This window comes from Mandrillus leucophaeus, unplaced genomic scaffold (assembly GCF_000951045.1).
Source record: "Mandrillus leucophaeus isolate KB7577 unplaced genomic scaffold, Mleu.le_1.0 Scaffold214, whole genome shotgun sequence".
Lineage (NCBI taxonomy): Eukaryota > Metazoa > Chordata > Mammalia > Primates > Cercopithecidae > Mandrillus > Mandrillus leucophaeus.
The window spans coordinates 168,970-184,137 of record NW_012102188.1 but is presented as its reverse complement, the minus strand read 5'-3'; the positions used below and the strand labels follow the sequence as shown (position 1 = coordinate 184,137).

Below are 15,168 nucleotides of genomic sequence, written 5' to 3'. Positions count from 1 at the left end.
AGGCTGAGACATGAGAATCGCTTGAACCCGGGAGGCAGAGGTTGCAGTGAGAGAAGATTGTGCCACTTCACTCAAGCCTGGGTAACAGAGCGAGAAAAAAAAAAAAAAAAAAAGGAAAAAAAAAAAAGGAAAACTAAAAATAAAGTGATAGGTGAATGAATATTAAAAGCAAATGGAAACAAATTTTCAAGTTGCAGTATGAAATCTGAAACCGCATCAATGAACTTTTTATACTGTTATATTAAAATCCATTGGTCTTTATAGGGTGGATGGGTGCTTTATGCATGTATAATTTTGTCATATTGTGCATTGTTTATGTGGAAAATATCAGTTTACTAATCTATGCGGATCTTCTACGTTTCATTATATAGTACAGTGTTTTTTAAAAGTCACATTCGTTAATATCACCAATGAACCTTGCCAAAACAGTCTTTAGGTACAGGAAAGCTTTCAAGCTCACAGGGACAGAGCAAATGTTCTAAAACTGTAATTTGTGCTTAAAAGCTTGAATTTTATCATTGAAGACAAATATTTTCAGTTGTCCTCCTCAAAGTGACAGTCACTCTGTTCATTTCTGAAAAAGTTCCTGTCAAACACCTATATCTGAAAAAAAAACTGCCCCTCAGTTTTGTGTGTTTCTGTTTGTGTTTGTATGTGTGTCTGGTTTGTTGTGTGTTTTTTTTGTTTTTGTTTTTGTAGAAATGGGGTCTTATTGTGTTACCCAGGCTGGACCTGAATTCAAACTCCTGCCTCCACCTCCGGAGCAGCTGGGATTACAGGTTTATACCAGCACACCCAGCTCTCAGTTGTTCTTTCATGTAAAAACAGCAGTCATGAAAAACAACTCATTCAGCTTGCAACTCAGATAGCACAGCACATGTACTTTTCTTAGGAATACAGTTGCAGAAGTACTTTGTATATCTTCCCATTCTGTTAGGCATAATATTGAAAAGACTGTATGTGAGGTTTAATAACATTAATAATTGTTACTGCTTCATCAAGGACATTCTTAAATGAACCTGACGCCAAAGGCAGATGTTTTTAGAAGGAAACTCTACTCAAGGTTTAGAAACCAGGCAGTCTCAATGGAACACAGACTCTTCTAGTGGAAATGCCTGTACTGTTTGCCCTCTTGAGTATGGTGCATTCCTATTAAGGTATAGAATATTTTATCATGTTAAAAAAATATCCCCCCAATGATCTTCTATGTAGAAAACCTCAACACACAATAATCAGAACAATGAACAGTCTAAAAAGGAAATTAAAACAATTCCATTTACAATACCCAAAAAGAACAGAATACAGTTGACTCTTGAACAACACAAGTTTGAACTGTATGAATCCACTTATATATAGATGTTTTTCAATAAATACTTTGGAAAATTTTTTGGAGATTCACTACAATTGGGAAAAATATATATAGAGAGAGATATGAGTCTACTTATGTGTTAATCGACGGTTTATGTTCTTGGTAAGGCTTCCTGTCAACAGTACGCTATTATTAGTTATGATTTTGAGGAGTGAAAAGTTATATGCAGATTTTTGACTGCACAACAGTTCAGTAATCATAATTCCTCTGTTGTTCAAGGGCCAAATGTAATTAGGAATTAATTTAACCAAGGAGGTGAGACTTGTGTAATAAAAACTATAAAACACTGCTGAAAGAAATCGAAGGCACATAAATAAATGGAAAGACATCCCATGTTAATGGCCTGTAAGACAATACTGTTAAGATGTTATTACTACCCAAAGCAATCTATGTATTCAATGCAATCTCTATCAGATTCAAATCGATTGTTTTTTCCAAATATAGAAAAATCCATCTTAAAATTCACATGGGATCTGAAGGAATAGCCAAAAAAAAATATATATATATATATATATATATGTATATATATATAGAACAAATTTGGGGGACTCACACTTCCTGAGTTCAATACAAAGTGATAGTAATCAAACGGTGTGCTAACAGCATAAAAGACAGACATATAGAGTAATGGAACAGAGTGGAGAGGCTAGAAATAAACCTTCACATCTGTGGTAAATAATTGTTGACAAAAGCACCAAGACCATTCAATTAAGGAAGGACAGTCTTTCAACAAATGGTGCTAGGAAAACTGGATCTCCTCATGCAAAATAATGAAGCTGGACCATTGTCTTAGACAACAAATTAACACAAAATGGATCGAAGATGTAAATGTTAAGAGCTCCTAGAGGAAAACATAAAGGAAAGTCTTCACAACACTACTTACAATATTATTTACCCAGAAGCCATTCAGGACCAGGTTAACTTCCATGTAACTGTATAGTTTTGTGCAATTTTCTTTCTTTCTTTCTTATTATTATTTTTTTGAGACGGAGTCTCGCTCCGTCGCCCAGGCTGGAGTGCAGTGGTGCAATCTCGGTTCACTGCAAGCTCCGCCTCCTGGGTTCATGCCATTCTCCTGCCTCAGCCTCCTAAGTAGCTGGGACTACAGGTGCCCGCCACCACGCCTGGTTAATTTTTTTGTATTTTTTAGTGGAAACGGGGTTTAACCGTATTAGCCAGGATGGTCTCGATCTCCTGACCTGGTGATCCACCCGCCTCGGCCTCCCAAAGTGCTGGGATTACAGGCGTGAGCCACCGTGCCTGGCCTTGTGCGATTTTCTTAGCATTGATTTCTACTTTTCTTGCACAGCGGTCTGAGAGTGTGAGTGGGGTGATTTTTTTTTTTTTTTAATTTGCTGTGGATTATTTTATGCCTGGTTGTATGGTCAATTTTAGAGTATGAGTCATATGCAGATGAGCACATACAGGAGTATGTGTCATGTGCACATGAGCACAGAATGAGTACCTTCTGATGTTTTTGGGTGCAGAGTTCTGTAGATGTCCCCTAGGTCCATTTTGATCAAGTATAGAGTTCAGGTCCCAAACATCTTTGTTACTTTTTTACCTCAATGATCTAATACTGTGAGTGGAGTGTTTAATGTCTCCCACTATTACTGTGTGGTTATTTAAGTCACTTCATAGGTCTTTAAAAATCTTTGTTGGTTTAAAGTCTGTTTTGCCTGAAATTAGAATAGCTAACTCCTGTCTTTTTATGTTTTCCATCTGCTTAGTAGACTTTTTTCCATTCCTTTACTTTGAGCCTATGGGTGTCACTGAACGTGAGATGATCCTCCTGAAGACAGCATACCATTGGGTTTTGTTTCCATATTCAACTTTCCAGTCTGTGCCTTTTAACTGGAGTGTGTAGCCTATTTACATTCTAGGTTAGTATTGACACATGTAGATTTGATCCTGTCATAACACTGTCAGCTGGTTATTATGCAGACATGTTTGTGTGGCTGCATTATAGTGTCACTGGCCTATGTACTTTTAAGCGTGTTTTTGTAGTGGCCAGTAATGGTCTTTACTTCCCATATTTAGCACTCCCTTCAGGACCTCTTGTAAGGCAGGTCTGGTGGTAACAAATTCCCTTAGCCTTTGCTTGTCTGAAAAGGATTTAATATTCCTTTGCTTATGAAGCTAAGTTTGGCTGGATATAAAATTCTTGGTTGAAAATTCTTTAAGAATGCTGAATATAGGCCTCTAATCTCTTCTGGCTTGTATGGTTGCTGCTGATAGGTCTGCTGTTAGCCTAAAGACCCCTTTGTAGGGCCAGGAGCGGTGGCTCACACCTGTGATCCCAGCACTTTGGGAAGCCAAGGCAGGTGGATCACCTGAGGTTGGGAGTTCAAGACCAGCCTGACCAACATGGAGAAACCCTGTCTCCACTAAAAATACAAAAATTAGCCAGGCATGGTGACGCATGCCTGTTATCCCAGCTACTTGGAAGGCTGAGGAAGGAGAATCACTTGAACCTGGGAGGTAGAGGCTGTGGTGAGCTGAGATCGTGCTATTGCACTCTAGCCTGAGCAAAAAGAGCTAAACTCCGTCTCAAGAAAAAAAAAAAATCCCTTTGTAGGTGACCTGCCCCTTCTCTCCAGTTGCCCTTAACTACTTTTTCTTTCATTTTGACCTTGGAGAATCTGATGACTATGTGTCATGAGGATGATCTTCTTGTGTAGAATTCTGCAGAGGCTCCCTGTATTTCCTGAACTTGAATGTTGGCCTCTCTAGCAAGGTTGGGGAAATTTTCATGGATGATATCCTGAAATATGCTTTCCAAGTTGCTTGTTTTCTCTTCCTGTCTTTCAGGGACAGAAATTTGTCACAGATTTGGTCTCTTTACATAATTTCATATTTCTCAGAGGTTTTGTTCAGTTTTTGATATGGTTTGAATCTGTGTCCCTGCTCGAATCTCATGTTGAATTGTAATCCCCAATGCTGAAGGTGGGGAGGTGACTAGATCATGGGGGCAGATTTCTCATGAATGGTTTAGCACCATCCCCTTTGGTACTGTCCTAGCAATAGTGAGTGAGTGCTCGCAAGATATGGTTGTTTAAAAGTGTGTAGCTCCTCCCCACACTCTCTCTCTTGCTGGTCATGCAACATGCTGGCTCCTCATTCACCTTCTGCCATGTCTGTAAGTTTCCTGAGGCCTCCTCAGAAGCAGAAGCCTCCGTGCTTCCTGTACAGCCTGCAGAACCATGAGCTAATTAAACTCCTTTTCTTTATAAATTACCCAGTCTAAGGTATTTCTTTATAGCAATGCATGAAGGAACTAATACAGTCTTCTTTATTGTTTTTACTTTATTTTTCTCTGACTGAGTTATTTTGGAGAGCCAGTCTTCCAGCTCTGAGCTCCTTCTTCAGCTTGGTTGATTCTGCTGATAAAACTTGAGATGGCGCTCTGAAATTCTTCTCGTCTGTTTTTCAGCTCTATCAGGTCAACTCAGTTCTGTCTTATAATGGTCATTTGGTCTATCACCTCCTGTATTGTTTTATTGTAATCCTTAGATTTCTTGGATTGGGTTGACTATCTCCTGTGTGTCATTGATCTTTGTTCCTATCCATATTCTGAATTCTATTTGTGACATTTCAGCCATTTCAACATAGTTAATAACCACTACTAGGGAACTGGTGCAGTCATTTGGAGGTAAGAAGGCACTCTGGCTTTTTGAGTTGCCAGAGTTCTTATGCTGGTTGTTTCTCATTTGTATGGGCTGATGTTCTTCAATCTTTGAAGCTGCTGTCCTTTGGATGGATTTTTTGCTTTTTTCTTCTTGATAACCTTAGGGGTTTGATTACAGTATAAGATGGGTTCAGTTGACTGGCTTAGATTCTAGTCTGCTCCTGGGTCTTGGAGGAGCCCTCTCTGATTACTGTCTCTGTGCCCGTGTTTCTTTTGTTGAGTGTTCTTGTCCATGGGGCTCTCCCTCAGACAGGAACCTCAGTTGACAGACAAGTTGTATCCTTGCTAGGTCAGCCCTAATCTGTTGTCCGTGTACTTCCTGGGTAAACATGGGGTTTGCACCTGCCTGCAGAGTTCAAGTAGAAGTGGGACCACTGGGTTGGAAGCTCTAGCAGGTGTGGCCTGGCCTGTCTGGCTACAAGAGGTGGGGGTGGATGGAGTTGCCTACCCTTCTGTTTGGGTGTTTCCAGGGCAACAGGAGGCTGTGCCCTAAAGAAAGAAGAAATTCTGACATGCTACAGTATGGATGAATCTTGAGGACATTATGCTAAATGAAGTAAGTCTGTCAAGAAGGACAAATACCATATGATTTCACTTCTATGAGATACCTAAATTTGTCAAAATCACAAGGGACAGAAAATAGGATGGTGGTGACAGAAATGTCTGTCAAAAAGGATAAATGCTATATGATTTCACTTATATGAGATATCTAAAGTAGTCAAAATCACAAGAGACAGAAAACAGGATGGTAGTTGTCAAGGCCTTGAAGACAAGAGGAAATGGGGAGTTTTTGTTTAATGGATACAGGGTTTTAGTTTTGAGATTAAAAACATGAGCTCTGGTGATACACGTGGTGGTAATCGTTTCAAAACTATACGAATGAACTGAACATTACTTAACTATACATTTACAAATGGTTAAGATGGTAAATATTATGTGTATTTTATCACAATAAAAAACTTTTAAAGTATCCATCTATTCCTATTTTCTTTAGTGTTTTTTTAAAATAAGAAATGAGTGTTGAATTTAGCAGAAAGCTTTTCCAGCATCTACAAAAATAATCATGATATGAAGGACTGCTGTTTTTCCATGATTCTTGTATAACCTCTTGACTTTTTAAACTATCTGCATATATTACTTTTATAAGAATATTTAATTTAAAAACTTTGGGGATATAAGTAAAAGAGTACATTAAGAGAAATTTATAGGTTTAGATGTGCTAAGAAAGAAGAAATGCTAACAATCAATCTTTGAGCAAAATAAGCCCAAACAATGTAAAAGGACTGATAAAATCTAGAAGATAAATTGATGAAATAGAAAATTAGTATAAAATAGAATTAAGGAAAGCAAAGTTGGTTCTTTCTAGAGAATAATGTAACTATGAAACTCCAAGCTAATTAATCAAGAAAAACAGAAGGCACAAATAATCAACATAAGGAATAAAGGCCAGGCATGGTGGCTTAGGCCTGTAATCCCAGCACTTTGGGAGGACAAGGCGGGTGGATCATTTGAGGTCAGGAGTTTGAGTCCAGGCTGGCCAACATGGTGAAACCCTGTCTCTACTAAAAATATAAAAATTACATGCCTGTAATTCCAGCTACTCGGGAGGCTGAGGCAGGAGACTTGCTTGAGCCTGGGAGGCAGAGGTTGTGGTGAGACGAGATCACACCACTGCACTCCAGCTTGGGTGACAGTGAGACCCTGTCCCAAAAAAAAAAAAAAAAAAGGAATAAAAAGGTAAACATAACTACAGATTTTTATAGCTATTAAGATACCATTAATATTATGCCAGATGTCTTCATATAATATTAATGATATTTGAAAACTTCACATTTATATTTAAAAATTTAGTTTATATCAGGAATGTAAGGGTGGATTAGTATTTTTAAATACATAGATATAATCTGTCGCTTTAGCAGAATAAAAAGAAAAACTCTGGTCACATCAAAAAGCATTCCAAAAAAGTCAACATCTCTTCATGATTATAAAACAAAGAAACAAAAAGCCCAATAACTCTTATCAAACTACAATTTGAAGAGAATTTCAGTAACTTGATAGAGTTTCTACCAGAAAATTGCAGGACACATTGTATTCAGTGGGGAAAATATTAACAGCAGTCTCTTTTAAAACCCAGGACAAAAATACACTATCACTGCTTTTATTTCAAATTACATTGCCTCAAAGACTTGAACACAAATGTTCACTGAAGCTTTATTTATAACACTCAAATGTCGATCAACAGATGAATAAACCAGTGTATCCATACAAAAGAACACAATTCAGTAATAAAGAGAAGTGTGCTGCTAATACACACATAAAAAAGGGAAGCATCAAAACACCATACTGGGCAAAAGACACAAGAGTGTAGACTATAGAATTCTGCTTATATGAAATTCTACAACAGACAAAACTAATAGATACTTACTGAAAGAATACCAGTGAATGCCTGAGGTCTGAGAGAAGGAGAATGAGTTGTAGTAAAGTGTCACAGGGAACATTCTGGGGTGATGGAATGTCCTATTTATTGATTGTGGGGGTAGATACATGGTTATACACTCATGTCAAAACTGGTGTCCAAACTCATTGAACTGTATACTCTCCATTTATTTAGATCTTCAGTTTCTCTCAGTTTTGTAATTTTCAGTGTACAAGTGTACACCTTTTAAATTTATTCCTATTTTATTCTGTTTGATGCTACTGAATGAAATTGTTGTTTAAACCTCATGTTTAGATTGTTCATTGGTAGTATGTAGAAACAGAATTTATTTTTATGTATTGATCTTGTTTCCCGAGACTTTGCTGAATTTGTTTATTAACTCTAGTAGGTTTTATTTTGCATGTGTGCATTTAAAATGGGTGCAATTTATTGACTGTTCTGTATACCTCAAAATAGTTAATTGGTAAAAAAAAAAATATGCAACCCACTGGGGAAAATAATAAAATGTTATCAAAAGACATTTTGAAAGACTACAGACAACAATTAGCCAGGTGTAGTAGCACACACCTGCAGTCCCAGCTACTTGGGAGGCTTAGGTAGGAGGACTGCTTGAGCCCAGGAGTTCGAGGCTAAATTGAGCTATGATTGTGCCACTGCACTCCAGCCTAGGCAACAGAGCAAGACCCTATGTCTAAAAAAAGACTACAGTCAACATATTCATAGATTAAAAGCCTCAATATCACAAAGCTGGCCAGGCAAAGTGGCTCATGCCTGTAATCCCAACACTTTGGGAGGCTGAGGCGAGCAGATCACTTGAGGTCAGGAGTTCGAGACCAGCCGGGCCAACGTGGTGAAACTCGGTCTCTACTAAAAATACAAAAATTAGCTGGGCACGGTGGTAGGTGCTTGTAGTCCCAGCTACTCAGGAAGCTGAGGCAGGAGAATCACTTGAACCCAGGAGACAGAAGTTGCAGTGAGCCAAGATCATGCTACTGCTCTCCAGCCTGGACAACAGGGTGAGCATGGTGACTCATGCCTGTAATCCCAACACTTCGAGAGGCCAAGGCAAGTGGATCACCTGAGGTCAGGAGTTCGAGACCAGCCTGGCCAACACGGTGAAACGCCATCTCTACTAAAAATACAAAAATTAGCCAGGTGTGGTGGCACACACCTGTAATCCCAGCTACTTGGGAAGCTGAGGCAGGAGAATCACTTGAACCCAGGAGGTAGAGGTTGCAGTAAGTTGAGATTGTGCCACTGTACTCCAGCCTAGGCAACAGAGTGAGACTCCATCTCAAAAAAAAAAAAAAAAAAAAGGAAATATTTTTATGATACAGAATTCAAAAGGTTTATAAGATAATACTATAAACAAATTTACACCAACAAAGTAGACAACTTAGATGAAATAGCGAAATTAATAGAAAAATACAAATTACCAAAGCTGTTTTTTTCTAAAAAAGAAAAATCTGAATAAACTTATAACAAGGACAGAAATTGAATCTGTTATGTAAAATCTTCTAATTAAAAAAAAAAAAAAAAAGCAGCCAGGCGTGATGGCTCACGCCTGTAATCCCAGCACTTTGGGAGGCTGAGGCAGGCAGATCACGAGGTCGGGAGATCGAGACCATCCTGGCTAACACAGTGAAATCCTGTCTCTACTAAAAATATAAAAACATTAGCTGGGCATGGTGGTGGGCACCTGTAGTCCCAGCTACTTGGGAGGCTGAGGCAGGAGAATGGCGTGAACCCAGAAGGCGGAGTTTGCAGTGAGCCGAGATTGCACCACTATACTTCAGCCTGGGCGACAGAGCAAGACTCCATCTCAAAAATAAATAAATAAATAAATAAAACAAAGAAGCTCAGGCCCAGTTATCTTACTGGTGAATTAAAGGAGAAATAATAACAATTTTTCATGAATTCTCCCAGAAAATAGAGAAAGCTGGAACACCTTTCAACTCATTCTAGGAGGCCAGTATTACCTTGATATGAAAGCCAGAAAAAGACATCACACAAAAAGAAAGCTACGCATGAATACCCCTCATAAACATGAAAAAGATGCAAAAATCCTTAATAAAATATTAGCAAATGAAATCCAATAATAAATTATATACAACACGACCAAGTGGGGTTTATCTCAGGAATGTAAGATTTGTTTTACAACTAATATATCATGTGAATAAAGTAAGGGGAAAATTATATGGCCATCTCAACAGATGCAGAGAAATCATTTGATAAAACCCAAGATTCATCCATGATAAAAGTACTCAAAAAACTAGAAATAGGAGAGAACTTCCTTGAACTACAGTATCTATAAAAACCTACAGCTAAAATCATATGTAATGGTGAAAGACTGAATGCTTCTGCCAAATATCAGGACAAAGGCAACATTATCTGCTCTCACTTCTATTTAACCTTGTATAGAAGGTTTCAGCCAGTAAAATCAGGCACAAAAAGAAATGAAAAGCATCTAGTTTAGAAAGGAAGAGGTAGCCGGGCATGGTGGCTCACATCTGTACTCCCAGCACTTTGGGAGGCCAAGGCGGGTGGATCGCCTGAGGTCAGGAGTTTGAGACCAGCCTGGCCAACATGATGAAACCCCATCTCTATTAAAAATACAAAAATTAGCCGGGCATGGTGGCAGGTGCCTGTAATCCCAGCTACTCGGGAGGCTGAGGCAGGAGAATCACCTGAACTTGGGAGGCGGAGGTTGCAGTGAGCCAAGATCGTGCCATTTGCACTCCAGCCTGGGGGACAAGAGCAAGAATTCATCTCAAAAAAAGAAAAAAAAAGGAAGAGGTAAAACTAAAAAAAAAAAAAGGAAGAGGTGAAACTATCTTTATTCTCAGATAACATAATCCTACATGCAAATTCCTAAGGAATTCCTAAGGAATACATGCACACACAAAATAAAACCTACTAGAGCTAATAAATGAATACAAAGTCTTGGGAAACAAGATCAACAACAAAAATAAATTATGTTTCTACATACTACCAGTGAACAATCTAAAAACAAAGTTTAAGTGGCAATTCCATTCAATAGCATCAAACAGAATATGTAGGAATAAATTAACAAAAAAGTGTACACTGTACACTTGTACAATGAAAATTACAAAACTGAGAGAAACTGAAGATCTAAATAAATGGAGAGACATTCCACGCTCATAGATCAGAATTCTATGTGCAGTTTTCCACAGATTCAATGCAATCCCTATCAAAATCTCGGCATGGGTTTTTTGCAGAAATTTACAAGCTGATCTTAAAACTTATATGGAAAAGCAAAAGATCCAGAGTAGCCAAAACAATCTTTGAAAAGTAGAACAAAGCTAGACAGCTTACACTTCCTTATTTCAAAACTTAGGACAAAGTTATAGTAATCAAGACACTGTGATAGTGTATAAGGACACACATATAGAGGTCAATGGAACACAACTGAGTACAGAAATAAATCCATACATTTATAGTCAGTTGATTTTTGACAAAGGCATGAAGGCAAGTCAGAGGGAAGGGGCAGTCTTTTTTAAAAATGGTGCTGGTGGCCAGGCACAGTGGCTCACCTTTGTAATCCCAGAACTCTGGAAGTTCAAGGTGGGCAGATCACCTGAGGTCAGGAGTTCAAGACCAGCCTGGCCAACGTGGTGAAAGCCCGTCTCTACTAAAAATACAAAAAGTAGCCAGACGTGGTGGTGCATGCCTATAATTTCAGCTACTCAGGATGCTGAGGCACAAGAATCACTTGAACCTGGGAGACAGAGGCTGCAGTGAGCCAAGACTGTGCCACTGCACTCCAGTCTGGCAACAGAGTGAGACTCTGTCTCAAAAAAAAAAAAAAAAAAAGTTCTGGGACAACTGGATATCTACATGTAAAAAAATTTTGCCCTTAACTCACACAATTCCTAAAAATTAACTCAAAATGAATCATAGACATAAACACAAGAGCTAAAACTAGAATATTTTTAGAAGAAAACATAAGAGCAAATCTTGTGACTTTGTGTTAGGCAATGAATTCTGAGATACAACATGGAAAGCACGATCCATAAAAGAAAAAACTGATAAACTGTACGATATCAAAATGAAAACTTTCATGCTTCAAAAGATAACATTAATAAAATAAGACAAGCCACAGATTGGGATATTTGCAAATAAAGTATCTAATGAAGGATCTGTATGCAATATATGTAAAGAACCCTAAAACTCAGTACGAAAACAATCTAATTTTAAAATGGGCAGAGATCTAAACTGGCTAATGGCCAATAAGCACATGCAAAGATGTTCATAGTCATTAGAGAAATGAAAATTACAACTACAGTGAGATACAGCATCACTCCTACTGCAAAAGCTATAATCAAAATGACTGATAGAAACAAGTGTTGCTACAGTAATTAAGATAGTATATGCTGGAGAAAAAAAAGACAAATGGAGAACTGACATCCCAGAAACAGACCTTCAGATCTTCACTTGATGGAAACTTGACATATACCAAAAGGGGCATTACAGGTTAGTGGGGGAAAGCAGGCTTTTTAATTAAATAATACTTGGGAGATTGGTTATCCATATGGGAAAAAGGGAACAACAAAAAAAAGAAAGGTATGAGGCCTCTGATACCATTTTTAAAAAGTCAATTACTATTATTTTTTCTTTTCTCCCTAGAGTTATAGTTATACTCTTTTTTCATTCATTCTAACAGTTCCTCCCACATGTAAAGTACAAAAGGTGAAGTACAGTTTCCTTCTCCTTGACTTTGGGCTTGGCCACATGACTTACTTTAGCCAAGTCAATGTGCTATAAACAGGGCTTTGCCCTCTTGAGTTTCTGCCAACACCATGAGAAGAACATGCCCTAGCTAGCCCACTGGTCCCAGGAAAATTAGATAAGAACTGTCCTAGCAGATCTGTCATATGAAACAGAGCCAACCCAACCAAGGCCAGATGAGATCAGCCAACTCCCAGCCAATCTATATATGCATAAAAAATAAGCACTTTGTGTTATTCACTACTGAGAACCTGGTAGTTGTTTTTGCTAAACACCATTACTGTACCAACTGTTAATACAATTCCCAACGGATTAAAATATAAATGTATAAGGCAAAGCTCCAAAACTTAAAAAAAGAAAGTTAAATTACTTTACAGACTCACGATAGGGAATAATTTCTTAAACGAGACACAAAACATAAAACTAGCCATAAACAAAAAGATTCCCAAAATAAGTAATTCTACTCCCTGAGATGCCAAAAAAAGAAAAAAAATAACTCACACAATTCCTAAAAATTAACTCAAAATGAATCATAGACATAAACACAAGAGCTAAAACTAGAATATTTTTAGAAGAAAACATAAGAGCAAATCTTGTGACTTTGTGTTAGGCAATGAATTCTGAGATACAACATGGAAAGCACGATCCATAAAAGAAAAAACTGATAAACTGTACGATATCAAAATGAAAACTTTCATGCTTCAAAAGATAACATTAATAAAATAAGACAAGCCACAGATTGGGATATTTGCAAATAAAGTATCTAATGAAGGATCTGTATGCAATATATGTAAAGAACCCTAAAACTCAGTACGAAAACAATCTAATTTTAAAATGGGCAGAGATCTAAACTGGCTAATGGCCAATAAGCACATGCAAAGATGTTCATAGTCATTAGAGAAATGAAAATTACAACTACAGTGAGATACAGCATCACTCCTACTGCAAAAGCTATAATCAAAATGACTGATAGAAACAAGTGTTGCTACAGTAATTAAGATAGTATATGCTGGAGAAAAAAAAGACAAATGGAGAACTGACATCCCAGAAACAGACCTTCAGATCTTCACTTGATGGAAACTTGACATATACCAAAAGGGGCATTACAGGTTAGTGGGGGAAAGCAGGCTTTTTAATTAAATAATACTTGGGAGATTGGTTATCCATATGGGAAAAAGGGAACTAGTCAGTTGATTTTTGACAAAGGCATGAAGGCAAGTCAGAGGGAAGGGGCAGTCTTTTTTAAAAATGGTGCTGGTGGCCAGGCACAGTGGCTCACCTTTGTAATCCCAGAACTCTGGAAGTTCAAGGTGGGCAGATCACCTGAGGTCAGGAGTTCAAGACCAGCCTGGCCAACGTGGTGAAAGCCCGTCTCTACTAAAAATACAAAAAGTAGCCAGACGTGGTGGTGCATGCCTATAATTTCAGCTACTCAGGATGCTGAGGCACAAGAATCACTTGAACCTGGGAGACAGAGGCTGCAGTGAGCCAAGACTGTGCCACTGCACTCCAGTCTGGCAACAGAGTGAGACTCTGTCTCAAAAAAAAAAAAAAAAAAAGTTCTGGGACAACTGGATATCTACATGTAAAAAAATTTTGCCCTTAACTCACACAATTCCTAAAAATTAACTCAAAATGAATCATAGACATAAACACAAGAGCTAAAACTAGAATATTTTTAGAAGAAAACATAAGAGCAAATCTTGTGACTTTGTGTTAGGCAATGAATTCTGAGATACAACATGGAAAGCACGATCCATAAAAGAAAAAACTGATAAACTGTACGATATCAAAATGAAAACTTTCATGCTTCAAAAGATAACATTAATAAAATAAGACAAGCCACAGATTGGGATATTTGCAAATAAAGTATCTAATGAAGGATCTGTATGCAATATATGTAAAGAACCCTAAAACTCAGTACGAAAACAATCTAATTTTAAAATGGGCAGAGATCTAAACTGGCTAATGGCCAATAAGCACATGCAAAGATGTTCATAGTCATTAGAGAAATGAAAATTACAACTACAGTGAGATACAGCATCACTCCTACTGCAAAAGCTATAATCAAAATGACTGATAGAAACAAGTGTTGCTACAGTAATTAAGATAGTATATGCTGGAGAAAAAAAAGACAAATGGAGAACTGACATCCCAGAAACAGACCTTCAGATCTTCACTTGATGGAAACTTGACATATACCAAAAGGGGCATTACAGGTTAGTGGGGGAAAGCAGGCTTTTTAATTAAATAATACTTGGGAGATTGGTTATCCATATGGGAAAAAGGGAACAACAAAAAAAAGAAAGGTATGAGGCCTCTGATACCATTTTTAAAAAGTCAATTACTATTATTTTTTCTTTTCTCCCTAGAGTTATAGTTATACTCTTTTTTCATTCATTCTAACAGTTCCTCCCACATGTAAAGTACAAAAGGTGAAGTACAGTTTCCTTCTCCTTGACTTTGGGCTTGGCCACATGACTTACTTTAGCCAAGTCAATGTGCTATAAACAGGGCTTTGCCCTCTTGAGTTTCTGCCAACACCATGAGAAGAACATGCCCTAGCTAGCCCACTGGTCCCAGGAAAATTAGATAAGAACTGTCCTAGCAGATCTGTCATATGAAACAGAGCCAACCCAACCAAGGCCAGATGAGATCAGCCAACTCCCAGCCAATCTATATATGCATAAAAAATAAGCACTTTGTGTTATTCACTACTGAGAACCTGGTAGTTGTTTTTGCTAAACACCATTACTGTACCAACTGTTAATACAATTCCCAACGGATTAAAATATAAATGTATAAGGCAAAGCTCCAAAACTTAAAAAAAGAAAGTTAAATTACTTTACAGACTCACGATAGGGAATAATTTCTTAAACGAGACACAAAACATAAAACTAGCCATAAACAAAAAGATTCCCAAAA

At 37.7% G+C, this 15,168-nt stretch overlaps 1 protein-coding gene across 1 annotated transcript in view; it reads right to left on the bottom strand.

The window, feature by feature from the left end:
- The window catches only part of ZC3H8 (zinc finger CCCH-type containing 8), a 39,525-nt gene that overhangs the window by 1,880 nt on the left and 22,477 nt on the right, over positions 1-15,168 (bottom strand). The window lies entirely within an intron of this gene.